Here is a 6314-nt window from a genome sequence, read left to right on the forward strand (position 1 = left end):
GAATAGGAGACAAGCCATAAAGAAAATCCCAGTAACCTGAGTTTAAAAAAAGGGAGGGGGGTATACCCTAAATATAAAACTGCACAGAATTGCAGATATAGGGTTTCTAACCGGAAACCCTGGCAGGAATCAAGGAGCCGGGAGGAGTTTGAGAGGCCTCCAGAAGTGGGTGGAATCAGTTCAGTTCGGTTCAATCACTCAGTCGTGTCCAACTCTTTGCGACCCCATGGACTGCAGTATGCCAGGCCTCCCTGTCCATCACCAACTCCCAGAGTTTACTCAAACTCAAGTCCATTGAGTCGGTGATGCCATCCAGCCATCTCATCCTCTGTTGTCCCCTTCTACTCCTGCCTTCAATCTTTCCCAGCATCAGAGACTTTTCAAATGAGTCAGTTCTTTGCATCAGGTGGCCAATGTATTGGAGTTTCAGCATCAGTCCTTCCAATGAGTATTCAGGACTGATTTCCTTTAGGATGGACTGGTTGGATCTCCTTGCTGTCCAAGGGTCTCTCAAGAATCTTCTCCAACACCACAGTTCAAAAGCATCAATTCTTCAGCGCTCAGCTTTGTTTATGGTCCAACTCTCACATCCGTACACAACTACTGGAAAAACCATAGCCTTGACTAGACAGACCTTTGTTGGCAAAGTAATGTCTCTGCTTTTTAATATGCTGTCTAGGTTGGTCATAACTTTTCTTCCAAGGTGCAAGCATCTTTTAATTTCATGGCTGCAGTCACACCATCTGGAATAGGAAACAAAAAAAGCCCAGCTGGGATTGAATTCTGATTGGATACAGTGAAGTGAAGTCGCTCAGTTGTATCCAACTTTTTGCAACCCCATGGACTGTAGCCTACCACGCTCATTGTCCATGGGATTTTCCAGGCAAGAGTACTGGAGTGGGTTGACATTTCCTTCTCCAGAGGATCTTTCCCAAGCCAGGGATTGAACCTGGGTCTCCTACATTGTAGGCAGACACTTTACCGTCTGAGCCACCAGGGAAGTAGGTGTCAATAATTGCAGCTGCTCCATCAGTGAGCCAATCAGCTGGTCTGCAAGGGATGCGCGAAACCAGGAGCTTCGAAATTCAAATCCCTCCCTCCTCCACAGCTGACTCCGGCCAGATCTAGGGAGCCTTGTTTCCGTCCACAGACTCAGTTTTCTCAGCTGCAGAGTGGGAGTGAGAGTGGCGCCTCTTGATCAGTTTTGCTTCACCGACTCAGCTGTGGGAAAAGCACCAGCAATGGGTCCAGCTGGAACGGGGGCTCAGGAAGTGAATACCCATCACCTGGGGACTTCTGACCTGGGAGCTGCACCCGCAGGGTGACATGTGTCTGGAGTGAATGTCTGCTCACACTTCTCTCCTGCCACCCTACTCCTAAGAGCAGGGCCTGTATCCCAGGGCTCAGCTAGAGCCGGGCAGGAGGAGGGCTGGGGAGAGGCCCGGGGAGTTAGCTGCTACGAGCTGTCAAGATTCCTTATTGGACTTTGCCACAAAAGGAAGGCGGTGTTGTGCATGGGCAGAAAGGCAGCTCTGTCTTATGCAGACCCTTCTGAATGCTAGTCAGGATGCCCGGGGGGCCACAGAGGCCACATGGGAGAGCCACCTGGACCCACGGGATTCAGGTCAGGGGTGAATGAGGGACTCCCAGTGGCCAGAAACCAGAGAGAGGAGGCAGGGAGGGCATATCTGAGTTGGCAGAAAGCCTGCGATGTGTCGGGAACCGCCACACAGCCTTCTTCCAAGGAGGCTGCCATTTCAGTGTCCCTATTTTACAGATGGGCAAACGGAGGACCAAACACATTGCACCTAGTCCGTGCCTTGAACCTAGGCCTGTGTGATTCCCAAACTGTGCTCTTTATCCTACGTGCCCTGCCTCTGGAGAGACACGGAGGAGGAGGATGCATCGACAAGTTGGACCCCAGCAGGGGCATCTTGGGGCCAGAGGAAGGCAGGGTGCCCTCTCCTAGGTCCCTGCGCCCAGGCACCTCTGCATGGGCTCCTCCTAAGCTGGTTTCCGTAAGCTTCCCCTGAACCTCCAAGGAGTATTCCTTTTGGATTCACGGCTCCAGCCAGCCTACACTGAAGGGGAGAGCAAAGCAAAAGTAGATTTCTCTTCTGTGAGCCTAAGACTGGGACAGCTGAGTGTCACTGGTCCAGCCAGCTGTGGCAGTGGGAAGCAGGAGCCCCGGAGGATGGGGCCAATGGAGAGACCCCGGCAGAGCAGACGCAAGTGAAGAAGGACCATGGGCTGGTGGCTCCTGGATACCCCACCTTCTCCCCAACATTAGATTTACCTTTGGATTCCAGGGCCCCCACCTGGAGGGCCAGCACTGCCTGGAATGATGTTCTAGTGTTTCCAGGGCTCTTGGGCTGGACTTTGCGCTTCCAGCTGAAGGCATCCCCATCTTCAGATTCTTGTGATCTTCACCTACCTGGTATCCCTGCTGGTCACGCCATGCCCCCTCGGCTGTCCTGATCAGGGAAGGAAGCTCATCTGGTGCCAGGAGCAGGCACGAGAATTTGGCCATGCTGCCTTAAGGCCATCAGCATCCCCACAGGGCCCCAATCTTGCCCATACTCTCTCCAGCTGGATCATCTCAAGGCCAAGCTCTTCCAGCCCTTTGGACACGGGTTTGAACAGCTCCCCGTGCAGCCAGCTGGCCTATGGCCAGTCCAGGTCCTGAAATATGCCCCCTTAACCCCCCCAGCCCACTGTGTCCAAACACCCCATGCCCCTCCTGCTCCCAGAGCCAGCCCCCCCACCCCCATTTCTGTTGGATTTGACATTCGCCCTGTGGCCCAGACTCCCCAGACCCCCCCACAGCCCTGCCTGGGGACCCTGCCCGGGTTCCAGCTGGCTGGCGAGCCCAGCCAAGCATCACGGCTCCCGCGACATCCCTGAGTGACAGGAAACAACTCGCTCCTTCCAAGAGGCGAAGCTCTGACAAACACTCACTAGGAAATAATAAAGTGGCAAAATAATTCTGCATCGGACACACTTACCAGAGCAGAAAGCGTCTGTGGAGGAGACAACATCTTGTACCATCTATCTTCCTTAAATCCCCACGCTGTGACAAAGTGGAGGGCAAAATCATGATGAATGATCGGACACATTTAGCCAGTACCTGTGTTCTGTAACGAGTGCGCCCGGGAAAGGGGCCCTAATGAAGATCGGTGCCCCCGCCCCAAACCGGGCCTCGTCAGAAACAAGTCTTTATTATGAAATTGGCGCCTGGTTTTCATCCCAGAAAGGATGGAGGCGCGAGGTGTGACATGAATTAACGCTGGCACCTGCAGGGTCAGCCTAGCCCTTGCTGGCGGTACAGAGACAAACGGGTTCGGCTCCCGCCACCACCCTGCGTCTGGTTGACAAGGCGCCAGTCGCCTTCCGATTGTGCGGGAACACGCCTGGGTTTTGTTCCTACCCGGCCCGCCATCATTTATTCTGCTGCCTCATTTGAATATGATGAATACTGTAGTCCTTTATTTGTTCACAACAACCAAATAATTGTAGATCCATGGGCTTCAGGGCAATTAATCACATTTTTCCCTCCACCAATCCACTATAAACATGACATTGAACAATAAAGTACATTAACCTCTGCTTTGCACAAAACTTTGCTTATTTAAACACCGCAAGGTTATTTGTTTTCCTTCTTGCCAGGCCCCTGCCACCAGGGAAGAGTGGTGAGGAGAGAGGGCCCAAGCCATACCAGCCAAGCCATTCTGGCCCATCCTGGCCCCCAGCTCAGCCAGGAATGAGGCAGGGAGCAGGCAGCTATGGCTGCAGGTGTTGGAGTGAGCACCTCTGGGACAGAATTTCTGGCTGTGAGCTTGTGTGTGTGTGCGTTGGGTGCCAGGCACGACTGTGGGTGGATGTGTCTGCATCCCATGTGTATTTGTATACATGTATGTGTTTATCTAAGTCTGCTCTCAGAGCTTCTGAGGACAAGGCCTGAGTGTGTGTGTTCATGTGTAGATGTGTATTGTGTGTATATATACACATATATGTGTGTGCTCAGTCGCTCAGTCGAGTCTGACTCTTTGCTACCCATGGGCTGTATGTAGCCCACCAGGCTCCTCTGTCCATGGGATTCTCCAGGCAAGACGACTGGAGTGGGTTGCCATTTCCTCCTCTCTTCCTGACCCAGGAATCGAACCCTCGTCTCTTACATCTCCTGCATTGGCAAGCACCTTCTTTACCGCTGCACCCCCTGGGAAGACGTGGATGTGTGTGTGTATAAGTGTGTGTGCAGATGTGTGGCCTTTTAAAACATGGTTGCACATTATTTCACATTTCTCCCATCAAGAGAGGGGGGGTCTGTTTTCTCCCATGAATCTGGGAGGACTTGTGACTGTTTTGACTAAATAGGGGGACAGACGTGATGCTTTGTGATTTCCAAGGCTAGGTTATAAAAGGTCACACCGTGTTCACCTTGAGCACTCCCTCTTGGAGTCCTGAGCTGCTATTTAAGAACCCCAACTACTCCCAGGCCACCATGCTAGAGAGGCCACATGGACAGGCTGTGAGATCTCAGAGAGAGAGATGCCTGATGAGCACTCAGCCATTCAAGTGGTTCCAGGTGTCAGAGATGTGAGCAAAGATGCTTCCAGTCATGGGATTCTTCCCAGCTAAGGTCTTGGTCATAGTGGAGCAGAACAAGCTGTCCCTTGAGAGCCTACTAAAATGGTTATTGCTTCTTGCCACCAAGTTTAGGGTAGTCTTGCTGTGCAACCGTAGATAACCAGAATAATATGTATGTGTCACATGCACGTATGTACTGAGTGTGTACATGTGTCCCAGTGTCTCAGAATAGACGTTCCTAGGGCAGGGTCTCAGAGAAGGCGACGGCACCCCACTCCAGTACTCTTGCCTGGAAAATCCCATGGACGGAGGAGCCTGTTAGGCTGCAGTCCATGGGGTCGCTAGGAGTTGGACACGACTGCGCGACTTCACTTTCACTTTTCACTTTCATGCATTGGAGAAGGAAATGGCAGCCCACTCCAGTGTTCTTGCCTGGAGATTCCCAGGGACGGGGGAGCCTGGTGGGCTGCCGCCTATGGGGTCACACAGAGTTGGACACGACTGAAGCGACTTAGCAGTAGCAGCAGTAGGGCAGGGCCTGAAAGTCTAAGCATGTGTGTAGGTGGTATGTTCATGTGGGCACGTGTATAGGAGCAAATGCTGTATGTGAGCGTGTAGGTGAGTAAGGTGAGTGTGTATGAGTAAGTCTGTGTGAATGTCAGCTTGTATATTTGGATGCACTGTGGGCACAAATGGGTCTGGCGTTTTTGTAAGTCTATGGACAAATATTTTTGTCCTTAAGATCCTGAGTGGGTATCTACCTGTAGATGCACATCGTTGGAGGGACATTGCTGGAGAAGCCAGCCTCCCTGCCAAAGGGCTCGTCATGGGTGGGTGGAATGGAAGTGGGTTTCATAGGCAGGGATGTGCTCAAGAAGCTCATGGAAGCAAGACCCCAGGGCAGGGAGAACCCATTCATGCAGCACCTCAAGGAGAAGGAGGTGCTGAAAGTGGTGGGCCTCCCAGGGATGTGGGCTGAGCACCGCTGTACCAGGTGGTGCCTGTGTGTCAAAACAGGGGATTGGTCAATTGACTGGGATGAGATGAAATATGAGATTGCCTTCAAAAATGGCATCTTCAAGAAAATTCTCCCCCAGTAACGATAAATGTAAATGGCAAGTCTTCATAAAGGAAAGAGAAACCATCAGATGCATAGCCGCTCCGCTCAGTCACCCAACATCTTGGTTACAGGATCTGTACTCTCTTCTTTCCCACCAGGTTGAACAGAGGAGCTGCCCCTTCTCTTTGAGGCAGCCTCTTCCCACCCCCCACCCCCAGAAGAATCTCATTCCACCTGTCAGTCACTGTGGTCCTGATTGCAGCTGTCATGTCAAGGGTGGTATCACTGGAGCAGATTATTAAAGCCTCAGGTTCGTGATGTGCGGCCATTGACTTGGTGAACTTCTTTTCTACTCCAGTCCAAAAAGAGGATCTGAAACAGAACAGCAAACATAGTAATTTATAGTTTTGCCCCAGGGTAATATTAAGTCTCCCATCCTCTGTCATCAAATAGTCCAAGGAGTTCCAGCCTTCTTCTTGATTGCACAAAACATCTCATTGATCTATTACATCAATGACATCATGCTGATACAGACAAGCAGAAAGTGGCCGGCTCACTGGAGGTTTAGGGAGGATACATGCATACCACAGGGTGTGCAGGTATTTATAATTTATGTAAGTGGTATCCTATCTTATTACTGTTCTCTTATTTTTCCAATTGGCACTGT

At 51.5% G+C, this 6314-nt stretch overlaps 1 non-coding gene across 1 annotated transcript; it reads right to left on the reverse strand.

Moving 5' to 3' along the window:
- Positions 1 to 928: 928 nt before the first annotated feature.
- On the reverse strand, positions 929 to 1000 carry TRNAC-ACA. Its single transcript has one exon. It is a non-coding gene; the product is annotated as a tRNA-Cys (tRNA).
- Between the last annotated feature and the right edge of the window lie 5314 nt (positions 1001 to 6314).

The sequence above is a fragment of the Bison bison genome, unplaced genomic scaffold (assembly GCF_000754665.1).
Source record: "Bison bison bison isolate TAMUID 2011002044 unplaced genomic scaffold, Bison_UMD1.0 scf7180017864193, whole genome shotgun sequence".
Lineage (NCBI taxonomy): Eukaryota > Metazoa > Chordata > Mammalia > Artiodactyla > Bovidae > Bison > Bison bison.